We start from the raw sequence: 15,859 nt of genomic DNA, 5'->3' as shown, positions 1-15,859 counted from the left end.
GTTACTGGTGCCCGCTCAAGCAAATCGATGAGCAACGGGATGACAGTCACAGTGACAGTCACAGTTGAATCACTAAGAGATAGACTCTGACAGACATCTTATACTATTGATAACAAACAATACCGAATAAATTATCTAGTATCTGCCTGTGGGGCAGGCTTGAGTGGTGGTGGGAAACTTCAAAACAAGGGTGCTAGGAAGATATAATGGTGATGGTATTGGTGTTAAAATATTGAATGTAATGAATTATTGTGAGCAACTTTATGAAAATAATTTTTTAAAAAAGAAAATAAAAAGGTTGGAAATCTAGGTGATATTCAAGCACACACATTTCCTCATCACTCCATCATGTTGACATACACAAATAATTTTCATTTACCAGTGATTATTTTATAGGAAATATCTATTTGGTTTGGATTTGGGAGCCACACCTGACTGTGCGCAGGGCTTATTTCTGGCTAGATTATCAGAGATCACTCCTGGTGGTGCTCAAGGGGTCATTTGTGGTGCAGAAGATCTAACTGGGGTCAGCTGCTTACAAGACTAACAGTAGACTCACTGTACTATCCCCCTAACTCCTACTTTTAAACATCCTCATGGTTTGGAAGATGGTAGAGAACCACCCAGATGGTGCAGATAAATTCAAGTCAATTCTCAGTCCCCTGTAGATGGACTATGGCAGGTCCATTGGAACGACCATTTATAAACTGACACCCAGATCTTTTCCTGTCCATCCAGATTAAAATCAAAGGGATGGACAGGAAAAGATCATTAAAATTACGGCTCTATAAGAAAGGGAGGGAGAGGTGCATAGGAGAAGTCATTCTAATAGAATGTTTTCAGTCTCATCACAAGGGATGGTAGTAAGTGAGCCTTACTCAACCCCTGCCTCCATGGAATCTGCTCTTCATTGCCAGCATTGCTATTTAAACCTCGGCTTTGTCCCATTCCTTTCCCAGTGGTGGTGGTGTGTGGGGTTTGGGGGAGGGGTCTTCTACATGGCCTCTGACATCGAGCCACAGAAGTAGATATTTGGCCTTGGCCTGGGTAGCCTGCATAACGCCATTCTCCTGGCAATTAAGCCTTGGGATTTGAGACATAAGGGAATAGGAAATGTATCTTATCCTGGGGTTATCAGTCTAACTTGCAAGCAAGCTTGTTCCTCTGTCACAGAAAAACCTGTTTGGAGATGAAGCGGAGGATATTGAGACTAAAGATCGAGTGTAGATTTCCAATTCCACTTGATAAGATCCTGGAACTGGACATATCTGAATCTAATTAATGAGATTTTTAAGTGATATGGGTCAATAAATCCTCCTTAACTCAGATTCTATTACTTACAGCCTAAACATCAAAATCCCTATGGCCAGCTTCTCAGACAAGAATCAGCTCGGAGGCAGAGGGGTTTGTCATTGGTTTGGAATGAGAATTTCTAAGACATGCTCATATAGAGGCCCTAGGGACAGTCCCTAGGGATAGTGCCCTAGGGTCAGGGCACTTGTCTTGCACATAGCCAATCCAGGTTCAATCCTTGGTACCCCATATGGCCCTCCAAGTCTGCCAGGAGTGATTTCTGAGCACAATGCCAGGAATAAGTACTGAGCACAGCCGGGTGTTGCCCCAAAATAAAACAAACAAAAGAAAATCCTTATATTGAATTCTGAAATGTGGTTGAGTTGAAGATTTGACATCGTAGGACAGTTGTTGGTTTCTGATCTGGTGATAGATAATGACTGATCATAGTGAGTCACCCTACTTCCTTCTTCCTGGGGTAAGTCACTGGTGAAATTGGAGGAGGAGGAGGAGGAGGAGGAGGATGTGGACGAGGAGAGGAAGAAGGAGAAGAATCGAGTTGAGAAGTAGCTAAAACCCCAGACAATGCCTGCACACCTCTTAGGTAGCATTTCACTGTATCTCTGTATCACTGTCATCCCGTTGTTCATCAATTTGTCGAGCAGGTGCCAATAACATCTCCATTTGTCCCTCCGCGCGCTAGTGTATCCCGATGGTGTATTGGAGGCTCTTTCAGGATCAGGGGAATGAATACCATTGTTGTTACTGTTTTTGGCATATCGAGTATGCCACGGGTAGCTTGCCAGGCTCTGCCGTGCGGGCAGGATACCCTCGGTAGCTTGCCAGGCTTTCTGAGGGGAGTAGCCTTTAGGAAACAAAATGGAAAATTCTCAACCTAACTGTCCATTTTCTACAGGATGTGAAAGTCCAGAAAGAGGTGGGGGTTTAGCCAGATTCATCAAAGTAGTCCCGGAGCTGGCCAGAGGGGGCCTGGGTTACTTTCTTCCCCTTTTCACTGGCCACAATATTTCCCATTCCCTGTTCTCTCTGCAGCATCACTGTGCTCTGAACAACCTGAGAGACCTACGAAACAACACTCCCCAGACCCCACTCTCAGAGATGTTGACAGAGAATAGGGGCGGGGTTCATTCTGTACACCCATGTGGCATTTGATGCTAGGGTTCACGTGGCCACATGGAAAGGCATTGGGTCTAACCAGTACGCCTGAACCGGGTGGAAGACCCTAATCTCTTGTCTGCTAGACTGAGATCACCCCATTTTGTCAGTGCTCAGATTTAAAATGGAAACGTTCGGGCCCCATGTTCTGCAAAGACCCCTGGGTTGATATTTATGCAGAAACCTCACCATCCCGTAAGTATTACCGTTGGAAATTCCATAAATAAAAACTGTCTGTACTTGGGAAAACACAAGAGGGGGCATTATCATTCCCTTCGTGTGGATAATGTGAGAGTCAAGAGAAGGTAAAGTGAAAAATGTATATCATTTGCTTGACTAATGCTGTAATTTAAAACTACCAGTTCCTGCGGAGCATTCTGTCTCAGCGTGAGGCTGGGCACAGAGGCCAGAGAAATTAATATGCTGCAAAGCAGCAAGGCCCCTGGGTGAATGATGCCTGAATTGTTTAAGGAGGAAAAAGCCTCCAACATTGATTATAAATATTCAAATTTTCCTCCACATATTGCATGGCTGCTGCTGCTGCTTTCTTGAATTTCTGGGAAACAAAGATACATGTGAGTGAAACACGTTATGCATGTGATGACACAGAATTACAGGGTCTCTCGGTCATCATAATGTTCTACCCCCAGTTCCTCGGCATTGGATGGCAATAGTTTGAAGACTGGGGTGGCAGGATAGTCGGGGAGCACGGTGCTTCCCTGCGATTCCCTTTGTGAAGTTCACAGATTAAATTCATCCAATATGTGAAGCAGAAATGAACCTTGGAGGTAACCTCCACTGATATTTCAACTTTGCCCTTGAAGTGTCAGAGGGGCTTGTGCACCCAGGGACTGCTTCCCTGTTGCCACGTCAACCAAGGCTAATCGGACAAATCAAGAGCATCCTTCGTCCCCCATTATTTTTGCTCGGTCCAGGACAATTCTCCAAGCCTACACAGAAGGATGAGCTCAAGTTCCCCAGAGCTCCAGGACCTGGAAAGACCCTGGGTGTTCACCTCTATTGTTGGCCTTCTCCTATGACATGAAGACTGCTCTAGCTTAGGACACAGCTCGTAGAAGTTTCCGGAAGAAACAAGAGAAAAAGGATTACGTTGTAAATCTCCTTCATTATCAGCTGGATAAATAAGCTTTACATTTGCAAAGGTCATGTGGCACTTTTTTCCCCTTCCCCTTTCTAAATGATCTTAATAAATGTAGGTGGGAGGTAGGTATACCATCAGCTTGGATGTAAGTTAACCTCATATTGGGGCTCTCCCATCTTGGGGTGCTGTGGGCCTAAGATTCCTGGTCAGTATAACTTACATCAAACAGCCAGATGCTTCTCAACAGACGGGTCCTGAGCAGCACGTTTCCCTCTCAGGAGGACCCGGAGCCAATCGATGAAATGAAATGGCAGATGGCAGAACATCTCCGATCACTTTGTTCTTTTCCCTTTAAATAATCCTCCAAAGGATTTAAAGATTTCCTCCGAGTCCCTAATGCGTAGGTGTGACCCAAAGATCCCCCAACATGTAAAGTGCTATTTCAGCAGAGTTTTGACATTTACGTTCTGAGATCAGGAATAACAATTTGTGCTTTGCTTACTGGAAGCTTCTCCACTCTCACTGCGACCCAGGACTAGGCCGCCTACCCAGCCCCTTCTCCGTCAATCACGGGTAGCCCTCCCAAGCATCCTCTCCGCCGGCTTGACTCACAGTGGGAAGGTCTCAACCTGTGTCTTACCTAACCACAAGACTGCAATCCGGGGATTTCATCTCATAACGGGGGATTTCCTCTGAAGATTTATCACACCTGCTCCTTAGACCCCGCACGACTGCCAGCCAGATGGTGGGAGAATTGCTCAAGAGTAAGTAACACTCCTGTTTTCTTCTCATTGGAATCTCTGGCCACACAAAGGACAAATGCAATTTGTCCCCATCGAATTAAAGTGGTCAAAGGTTATGATATGGCCCTGAACATAAGGACTGTCCTCCGGGCCATTCACAGACACGGCTGGCCAAGGAGCAAAGCACCTTTGGAAGAAGTCTCAGAAACTAAAGGACTTTGGGATTCGACCAACGCTGAACTCTCCCTAGGACCATCCACAGGAGCAGGGAATGTGCCCAGCACAGGCAGGGAGTGGGCTCTGGCCTGGACACAGCTGCCCCCTCCAGCGCACACTCTAGAACAGACCAGCAAACGGGAGCTGTGACGTCATGCTCCAGCAAGATGGTCAGGCAAGAGTTAAAGCTCATCAGTTGAGCTGTCACATCAGACAAAGACAAACGGGCTGCTTCATCTTTCCTGTACTATCAATTAGCCCTTTCTTTCTGAAATGCTAAGGACTTAGAAACTTGTAATGAGGTCTCTTAGGAGACAGGATGGGAGGCCCTGGATGATATCTGCCTGCCTCCAGGTGGTCAGTGCCGAGGGTTCACTTTGGTCACTTTCTAACTCAGCACTCAAGTCGCCATACGTGCCCCGGTGAGTTTCTGGGCATCACCGAGAGATAATGGGACTTGCTCAAACAATTACTTTTCTTGTAAGGGATGAGCTTTCTTTTATTTTCCCATAAAGTGAGGACTGCACCTACCTCAAAGCAGTTTCTCCTATTATGTTGTGACCTATGTAAGGTCTATAGCACAGTGTCAAACCAGGTAATATCTTTAGAACTGAGTTTAGATGCAACAAATATGCCTCCTTCAAAATCAGGTGTTAGGGGCTGGAACGACAGCACAGCGGGTAGCGTGTTTACCTTGCACGCAGCCGACCCGGGTTTGATTCCCAGCATCCCATATGGTCCCTCGAGCACCACCAGGAGTAATTCCTGAGTGCATGAGCCAGAAGTAACTCCTGTGCAATGCCAGGTGTGACCCAAAAAGGAAAAAAAGTGTAATTCAAAATCACCATATTTGATGGGGTTCAAATATGGTGTGAACCATGGAAACACCACTAAGGGCATTTAAGAAGCCTAAAAGCCTCCATCCTCTCAGAGAGCCTGGCAAGCTACCAAGAGTACCCCCCACACACACACAACAGAGCCTGGCAAGCTACCCGGGGCTTATTCAATATGCCAAAAACAGTAACAACAATAGACCTCATTTGCCTGACACTGACAGCACCCCCTATATGGCAGTGTTAAGAAGGATGAGCAAGGAGAGGCTGATAAAATCTCAGGGATGAACGAGGCTGCCAAAACGAAGAAGGACTAAAATGACTGTCTGTACTTTCAATACACGTACACTGGCATCGGAAGCATCCCTGGAGGAGCTGATGGTGCGAGCGCAGAAGATCAAGTACGACGTCATTGGTCTGAACGAAATGAGAAGGCATTGATCACATCACGACATTTCGACACTGGAAAAGAACTTTTCCTTGGAACATGCAACAATAGAGGTGTCAGTGGCATCGGTGTCCTTGTCAACATAAACTTGACCATGAGCATTGATTCATTCAAATGCCTAACAACCCAAATCAGAGTATTATGCTTGAACAGATGTGGCTCACTGTTGACAGTTTCTATCTTGTCATCTACGCACCAACCTCCAACTACAATGAAGAAGAAATTGAGAAGTTCTACATGGAGCTGGAGAAGTTCTATAAAGAAGACCACACCTTCTACAAGAGCATTGTCGGTGATTTTAATGGAAAGATAGGAGCAAGAAGCTTGCCTGAAGAGCTCCACATCGGACCCATGGCCTAAAATAGAACAAACAGGGTGAGAGACTGTCTGAATTCATCATGTTGACCAAGACCATCCACGGAAACTCAGAGTTCCAGAAGGTCAAATCTAAACATTGGACATGGGAGTCTTCGGGTGGACAGTGTTACAACAAAATTGACCACATCATATTCAATCAATAGTTTTGCCTGACTGGTGTCACTGTTGTCCCAAAATTCCAAACGGGATCATACCACCGTCTCCTTCATGCAAAATTCTACTTCACAGAGCAGGGAGAAAAGACTGCAAAGTTTAGGTTTAAGAAGAGAACTCCCAGAATGACCACCAACTGGGAGCTCTTCGGCACTATTGCGGCAATGTGGGAAGATGCCGTCGTTGACAACATTGACGAGGAATATGATTGACTGGTTCAGCATGACTGTGCGAGTAATGGCAATAGTGAGAAAGCCACAAACAGACGCCTGTTTTCGGAAACTCTCGAGCTCATGCACGAATGTGGTTTGGCGTGAGCCTCAGGCAATCACAAGCTAACGTCCGAGCTTGCAAAGCTATGCAGAGAAGCAATAAAGGAAGACCTCAAAGAGAGAAGAGCAGCAGTGTTGGCCGATGCGGCAGAAGCCAGAAAAAGTATTTGCAATGCTCGCCTGTCCTTCACCAACTACAAGACCAAAACGATTGCCTCTGGCATCCTGATGCATTTATCACATCTTCCAGAAGAGCAACAGAGAGGATTATTCACAACTTCTATTTGTATCTCTTCAATAGCCTCGTCCACCTACCCACACACCAAATTCCACAGGATGGATATGTCATTCCTAACGTTCTCCCTTCCAAAATTCAACACACCATTTCGTTGGTAAAGACTCGTACAGCACCCGGTCCAGACAAGGTCAGACCCGAACATCTGAAGAATCTGCCGCCAGTACTCATCAATACACTGGCTTGGCTCTTCACACACTACCTGTCTGAATGCAAGGTTCCGTCCCAATGGAAAACCAGCAGGACTGTTCTGTTGTACAAGAAGGGAGACATCCAAGACATTGGCAACTATCGCCCAACCTGCCTGTTGTCTGTCGTCTACAAGTTGTTCACTCGAGTCATCCTAAATAGAATAGGCAGAACACTAGACAAAGGACAACCATGTGAGCAAGCCAGGTTCTGAAAAGGATTCAGCACGATCAACCATATCCACACAGTGACCAAACTCACTGAAGTTTCGAGAGAGTTCAAGATGCCACTCTGTCTAACGTTCATTGATTTAAAGAAGGCCTTTGATTCTGTTGAGACTGAAGCGGTCATCGAAGCCCTAGCCAAACAGGGCATTCAAACTCAGTACATCAATATCATCTGCGAGTGTATTATGGATTTACCACCAGGATATCACCATTCTACAAGGAAGTGATCATTGACGTAAAGAGAGGGGTTGGGCAGGGTGATACCATTTCACTGAAACTCTCGAGAACATCATGCGACGACTGGAATGGGAAGGAATGGGAGTGAAGATAGAAGGTCAGCAGTTACACCACCTCTGCTTCGCTGATGACATCATTCTAATACACCAAACATTAGCCAAGTGGCACAAATGCTGGCTGACTTCAACCACAAGTGTGAAAAGGTCAGACTGCAGATGAATCTCACCAAGACAATGTTCATGAAAAACGAACTAGTCCCTGATGTTCCATTTGCTCTCAATGGAACGAACATGTCCGAATACAGCAGCTATGTATACCTGGGTTGAGAAAACATGAGGAATGACTTGGCGCCAGAACAGTGCAGGAGGAAGAGAGCCACATGGAATGCCTTCAAGAGCGTTGGAGAAGTGGTTAAGAGGATGAAGAACCTCTGGCTCCAGGCACAGCTTTTCGACTCCACCATTCTTCCTGCATTAACATAGGCCTCAGAGACCTGGGCCCTATGCAAATAGGACAAGAACACTATTTGTATATCCCATAGAGGAATCAAAAGAGCTCTGCTTGGAGTATCACATTTCACTCAAGTGGGAGAAGGAATCCAGAGTTCCGACCTTCGTCAATGATCAAGAATCAGGGATCTTGTCTCATTTGCCAAGGCATCAAAATCAGATGGGCCGGATACGTAATGCGATTTAGAGATGATCGCTAGACTAGAGCTGTTACCAACTGGATTCCACTGGACATCAAAAGACCGAGTGACCACCCAGCAACAAGATGGTCAGACTTCTTCATCAAAACCCTGAATGAATGGTTTAAGGTTCTTCCTGTTCCTGGAGTGAGCAGATACCATTGGGCTACACTAGCACGTGACAGGGATGAATGAAGATGTTACTGGTGCCCACTCAAGCAAATCAAAGATCAACTGGATGACACGTGACAAGTGACAATTCAAAATCAAGTGTTATTCATTAGCTAGGCAACTTGCGACATCTCTTAACCTCTCTGAAACTCATGGTAATTAATTTGTATTTTGAGGGTCCATACATGGTGATGTGTGGGGCTCAGTGGTCCAGGCTCGGCGGTGCCAGGATGGAACCTGAGTCAGCTGCACGCAAGCCCAAGTGGCCTACCTACTGGTCAATTGCTCCTGTCTCACCCACATTAATTTAAATCTGTGACAAGCGTTCCTTGAGAAAACCACAGGAAGTTTCTGACATCAAAGGAAATCTCAGAACATTTTAACTATCATGTGATGCTTTGAATTGTTATTATAAGGTCTACATTTTGCTTCAATGAAGATTTTAATACCAAAAGAAATGGAACCAGGTGGGATACTCTCACAGTATGTGATCATTAAGAGCCTGTTCAACTGTGGATTGGGATATTTTCTACATGTGGGATCAACTGGGGATCCTGAGAAAGTACCACACTGTCTTCTGTTCACCAAGCCAGGAAAGTGAGAGTTGCTGGGCTTGCCAGTGAGGTATCAATACATCTCGAAGTTTCCAGGAAATAAAATCATGTGGTAGGTACTGTTGAGAGTGATTTTCCTGAAGGATTGTACAGTCTAGGCCAAAGGCAATCCTTCCAGATGTGTTTTTCTACATTTCCTGGCATATTCTTGTATGTGAACTGGCTTCCCTAGAGGGTACTTAGGATCTAGGGAATTTCTTACTCCATCTACAGAATTTAATGTTCTTTAGACATTTTGCTGCAAGCTGTCCCTCACTGAAACTGTAACATTAGAATATATTATGATAAAAAACCTTTTGTAAGTTAGACTGTTTTATTTTTGGATTATTGACAAAATTTGGAATTTTCAGAGAAACAACATGAATTTGAATGGTCAGATGAAACTTTAGTCTCTTCAGTTCAGTCTCCCGAATTTTTTTTTTTTTAGCTTGGTGGGAAAGACCAAACAAATTTTGATTAACAAAGCACTTCTTGGTAGTGTTAACGGGTGTCTTTTCCCTACTGTCTTTAAAAACTCACTTGCAAGCAGGATGTTCTTCAGTTTACTGAATTTGACAGGAAGGGTAGTAATATTTGAAAGCTGTTGTTTCATACATGTCTGTAAAAACATGGAGTAGATTTTATAAGTATAAATTACACAAGAAATAATGAAACAAAATAAGTATTTAAACTATACCAGATACAGACTGACATAAATTGACGAGAGCATTTCCAAGACATAGAGACCATCTGTGATATTTAATAAATTTAATTTTTCATAAATATTTTTAGAAAATGTCACACTTAAGAAATTTTACATTTAAGAAAGTATTTTTAAGAAATTGTAGGGGCTGATTTGACCCAGCAATACCACTGCTGGGAATATATCCCAGAGAGGCAAAAAAGTACAATCGAAACAACATCTGCACATGTATGTTCATCGCAGCACTGTTTACAATAGCCAGAATCTGGAAAAAACCCGAATGCCCCAGAACGGATGACTGGTTGAGGAAACTTTGGTACATCTATACAATGGAATACTATGCAGCTGTTAGAAAAAAGGAGGTCAAGAATTTTGTAGTCAAGTGGATGGGCATGAAAAGTTTCATGCTGAGTGAAATGAGTCAGAAAGAGAGAGACAGACATAGAAAGATTGCACTCATCTATGGTATATAGAATAACAGAGTGGGAGACTAACACCCAAGAACTGTAGAAATAAGTACCAGGAGGTTGACTCCATGGCTTCGAGGCTGGCCTCACGTTCTGGGGAAAGGTCAACTCAGAGAAGCGATCACCAACTACATTGTAGTCGAAGGCCATGTGGGGGAAGGGAGTTGCGGGCTGAATGAGGGCTAGAGACTGAGCACAGCGGCCACTCAACACCTTTATTGCAAACCACAACAGCTAATTAGAGAGAGAAAACAGAAGGGAATGCCTTGCCACAGTGGCAGGGTGGGGTGGGGGGGAGATGGGATTGGGGAGGGTGGGAGGGACACTGGGTTTACGGGTGGTGGAGAATGGGCACTGGTGAAGGGATGGGTTCCCAAACTTTGTATGAGGGAAGTATAAGCACAAAAGTGTATAAATCTGTAACTGTACCCTCACGGTGATTCTCTAATTAAAAATAAATAAATTTAAAAAAAAAAAAAGAAATTGTAGGGGCTGGAGCAATAGCACAGTGGGTAGGGCGTTTGCCTTACATGCGGCCGACCTGGGTTCAATTCCCAGCATCCCATATGGTCCCCTGAGCACCACCAGAAGTAATTCCTAAGTGCAGAGCCAGGAGTTACCCCTGAGCATCACCAGGTGTGACCCAAAAAGAAAATAAGATTGTAAAGCCGTTGAACTGTAGTAATATTTAAGAAAATGTAATGTTCTTGAGTTGTATAATTTTATGTAAATGAATATGCAAAAGCCCAAGATTAAAAAAATTAAGAAGTCTCTTCAATTATTCAAACTAATGTCTACCTCAAAAATATGCTTTGGATATGAAAGCTGGGTCATTATTGTTTTACTCTGATAGCTGTAGAGCAATGTACCTGTTAAAGCACTGGCGATGTGCAAAAATTTTTTTTAAAGTGCTGTAAGATTGTTAACCAAAATCAGTTTAATGACAAGTACAGATCATTCCAGAAATACCTCAGCAGAACCTTCGAGACTTTCACTGTGGAAATTACTAATGACCAGATTATTCTAAAGAACATTTGCAAGCTAATGAGCTAAGCAGCAGTCCTCACTTTGAGTCTTAAACATTCCTCAAAAAAAAAAAAAAACTTGAATTCTGCAGGCACATAGTTTATGCCTGAGAGACCAGTAATCACCTGTAGGACCCAGAAACCCTGGAACCTTACCATGGCCACAAAGAACCCATCTTACTACCAAACGGGAAACCCTTTGGAGACTCACAGGTATATTACCTAAGCCACTTACAACTTCTTGTCCCACTTCTTTAATGGGAGCCCTGCTGTCCGCTACCATCCCATCCTCGAAGTGCTCTGTGCTACTCCCCCTCCAAGGATCATAGCCCCTCCCTACTCCTGTCACTCCTAAGGGTCCACCCGGTCCACACCCTACTGCCTTTTCTGCTGAGAAAGCAACTTCAATTTCAGCATCATACCACCCTCCTATTGGCCTAAGTCCATTTTTGCTTCAGACTCAGATTCTCTCAATCACATTTCATACAGATGCCCTATGGATTGCTCCTTGATCTCCACCCCCCCATACACATTTCTTATGGGATGCTGGGAATCAAACCTGGGTCGGCCACATGCAAGGCAAACACCCTACCCACTGTGCTATCACTCCAGCCCCAGGGATCACTTCCGATGGGGCTCCGGGGACCTTATGTGATACCAGGGTTTGAACCTGGATCAGCTGAGTGCAAGGCAACTGCCCTCCCTGCTGTACTATTTCTCTGGCTCCAGGTTTTATAAAACAATATCAACAAGAAGAAGCAACTCATCTTTTTTTTTTTTTTAAAAAAAAAAAAGGAACAAGAAACATTGCTATTATGCTTGAGGATCAAAGCTGATCACCAGTGTTTTCTGTCCCTTGTAAAACAAGGCTGGAGACATGCAAAGAGAATGTAGTTTGTTGCTTCTGAGAATACACCTCAGGAAGACAGAGCTGTCAATGACGAGAGATAGCAAAGCAGACTCCTCTGCAGCACTGAAGATTTGCCCCTCACTGCTGTCTCCCCAGCCCGTGAGGCTATTTTCAGCCCAAATACGGGTGTTTCTTCCTGGGCAGTCCTGCTTTAGAGGCCCAACACAGATCATCACCTTAGCCCAAGCCCCACTCCTAACACTCAACTTATAGCACTTTGTCATTCAATGTTCTCCTCACCCAAGTTATTTTTTTTATTAACTCCTATTTCTTTTTCTTCTTTATTTATTTATTTAATTTTTTTGCTTTTTGGGTCACACTCATCGATGCACAGGGATTAATCCTGGCTCTGAACTCAGGAATTCCCCTGGCGGTGCTCAGGGGACCATATGGGATGCTGAGAATCAAACCCGGGTCAGCCGCATGCAAGGAAAACGCCCTCCCTGCTGTGCTATTGCTCCGGCCCCTTAACTCATATTTCTGGTGATGTTTTGGTGAATGGGAGTTGATAGCTAATTCTAGAAGTCAAACAAAATCAGAAAGACAAAATAGAAAAATGACAAAGGGCATAAAAGGTAATTTTTTTTTAGAAGGGAAAACCCTTAGGGCCTGCAAAGTCATGGACCAGTCCCGGGAAGCAGAGTGTTTCTAAAGAACAAACAATGTAGATGGAAAGATGGAAAGTGCTCACAGAGAAGGTGATGAAAGACCTAGTTTGAAGGTCGGGACTTTTACATTCTGACTCAGTGGGGAAAGGCATGGCGGGAGAGTCAGACAAAAAACAAAAAAAAAGGTCCATATGGCCTTAGAAACAAAACTGCATGAACGGGAGGCTGGAGGCTGTCCCTGCAGGTTAGGATGAGTGGAAAGAGGCAGGGCCCGGAGCTGAGCACCCCCGAGGAAGGCTGCGAGTGTTCTGTGGATATGACGCAAGGGATTGACCATCCAATGTGGTCGCCTCATTTCCACGTTGCTGCTCTACTCAAGAGACCATTGCTCAGGTTGGTCACGGCCTCCGGGATGGCAGAACTGTCCAGGCACCTGCACCCTTCCAGGCCCTGAGCTTGTGCTAGAAAGATGGAGATCTAAACGCATCCACTGGGAAACCAAACACACACACATCGGTGTCTTGAGTTTACGTAAGAAACTCATTGCAGCTCTGGGAGGAAGCGAGGAAGGCAGGGCAGCTGCTTCTCTCTGGCAAATGAATAAATTGATTCTAAGAGGAGACCAGAAAGGTCACCGGCATTGGCAAGTTGGCAGTGTGTTCCTGTGTGAATGAGAGCACATGTGTGTGCACTCACACGTACAGGTATGCACATAGGTGCAGAAGCACATTTGTCTCAGTAGTACTCAAACAGCTCCACAAAGAATGCTTCAATCTTTTCAAAAGCAAAGAGTCAGAGAGATAATGCAACAGGTAGGGGGCTTGCCTGGCGTAGGGCTAACCCAGGCCAGATTCTCTGGCAACACATATGGCCCTGGCACCACACATGATCCACCAAGTACCACCAGGAGTGATCCCTGAGCACAGAAATAGGAGTAAGTTCTGAGCACTGTTGGTTGTAGCCTAAAAATAAAAATAAAATTTTAAATATATTTTTAATAAAATCTATGAATTATCTGGATGCTTTGATTGAATATTTTCCCAGCATTAATTTGGGTAGGAGTCTCTATCCAGCTCTTCTACCTCCGGGTCTGGTGCTCACTTCAAGCTGCAGTGATCCATCTGTTATTGTTTTGTTTTGTTTTTCACAACTCATTTCTGGCTGCCTTCTCTACTCTTCGTACAAAGCAAGAACCACCCTAAGGTCCCCCCTTCTTTGACATGCCCTGAGCATCTAATGCAAGTTTTTCTGACATCTCTAAAGTGCAGGGCTCAGGTTGGAGAGATGTTTCCCTTATACAGAGGTACATAACTATCAGCTCTGAAATTGAAACATAGAATGTGCATGTGCTTTTCCTAGTGAGCTTAGATAAGACTATATATAAGACATATATATTGTCTTATAGATATATAAGATATATCTATAAGACATACAGATATATAATATATGTAGCCTTATAGATAAGGCTATAACTTTCATGCAGGTCTTCTGCCAAAACACCTAATATTGATTTCCCAAGAAGACAATCAATTGTTAAATATATCCTCTTTTTTTAATAAAACTGGAAATTATTTGCTTTCAGTTTCATTACAATATACCTGAAAAGCAGATCCCTTTCAGGAGGAAGATGGAATCATTGTATGAGAATTTTTAACTGGGGGCTGGAGAAATAGTACAGCAGGTCAGGTGCTTGTCTTGCATACGCACAACTAGTTTGATCCCTGCCATCTCTCTGGCCCCTGGAGTAATTGCTGAGTGTAGACCCAGGAGTAATCCCTGAGCATCAAGTGTGACCCAAAAACTAAAATCAAAACCAAAAAGCAACAACAACCCCCCCCCCAAAACATACCATCAAGTGTCCTTCTTTTGATGAATGTTGTTTTTATTTTTTTGCTTTTTGGGTCACACCCGGCAATGCACAGGGGTTACTCCTGGCTCTGCACTCAAGAATTACCCTTGGCAGTGCTCAGGGGACCATATGGGAAGCTGGGATTCGAACCCGGGTTGGCCGCGTGCAAGGCAAACACCCTACCCGCTGTGCTATCGCTCCAGCCCCTTTTGATGAATATTTAAGAGATTAATCAGGAGATCCCGCAGCTGTACAGTCTCCTGTCCTGTCCCACTCTCACTGACTGTCACTTCTTTTATCTGCTCCTTAGACTCTCCTTATAAATACACTGTTTGACAACTCACTGGGGCTCACAACACTCAGTGATGCACACCCAAGGTCATATTCATTTCTTTATCCCAGTAACTTCAATTTTTGATACATCATAGGCAAAAGATGTCAATTAATTTTTAAAAACCCTATTCAAAATTGATATTTGATTTAAAAAATAACATATCATGTATTGAAAAGAAGTACATCAACATATCAACTCAGGGTCAAGAATTGTTTTTGATGTACCTACTGAATAAAGACATACACAAAACAGTTGTGCAATTTTACAGAAAAAAATAATCTAGAAATTGGAATGCAGAAGAAGAACCAGAGTCTGACTTTCATCTATTTTTAAAACCCCTGAAGCTTTAGATCCACAGAATTGCAGAATACATTCTATATTCAAGGCCTGTCTAGTCATTCAAAGCAGATCAGGAAATAAGGGAAAGTTGCTGGATATTTTTGGCCTTCCCTAACCCTCCTGCCTAAAATACATAAATTAGCGATTTAAGAGCGCACAGAAGAGCCAGAGGCTGGAAAAATGCTTTCTGTCACCCTCTCTGGGAGGACCTTCCTATCACCCTCTCCAGGAGGACCTTCTTTGACCAAGTTTCCACTGAACAAACGTGGACAAGGGGAAGGATTTCTCCAACGTACCAGGCCTGCTGGAAACAAAACTAGAAGCCACAGATATTTGGCCGCTGGGATTGCTTCCACCTTCTGATAGGCAATGAGGAAGAAAAATGGAAAAGTATTTGTCTTTGTCAGTTGGGGCGGCAATAACAAACTCCGTAGGCTGGCTGGCTTGAAGCAACAGAGATTTCTCTCAATGCTGGCGGCTGGGAGTGAGAGATGGGGTCTGGGTGCCAGCACAGGTGGGTTCCGGGGAGCCTCCTCCACATGGCAGGTGCTTCCTTCCCTCTTGCATCTGTGGCACTGAGAAGGCTGGCGAGGTGCCCGCTGTGAACCCT

The sequence above is a fragment of the Sorex araneus genome, chromosome 4 (assembly GCF_027595985.1).
Source record: "Sorex araneus isolate mSorAra2 chromosome 4, mSorAra2.pri, whole genome shotgun sequence".
NCBI classification, from domain to species: domain Eukaryota; kingdom Metazoa; phylum Chordata; class Mammalia; order Eulipotyphla; family Soricidae; genus Sorex; species Sorex araneus.
This window is presented reverse-complemented; position numbering follows the sequence as displayed.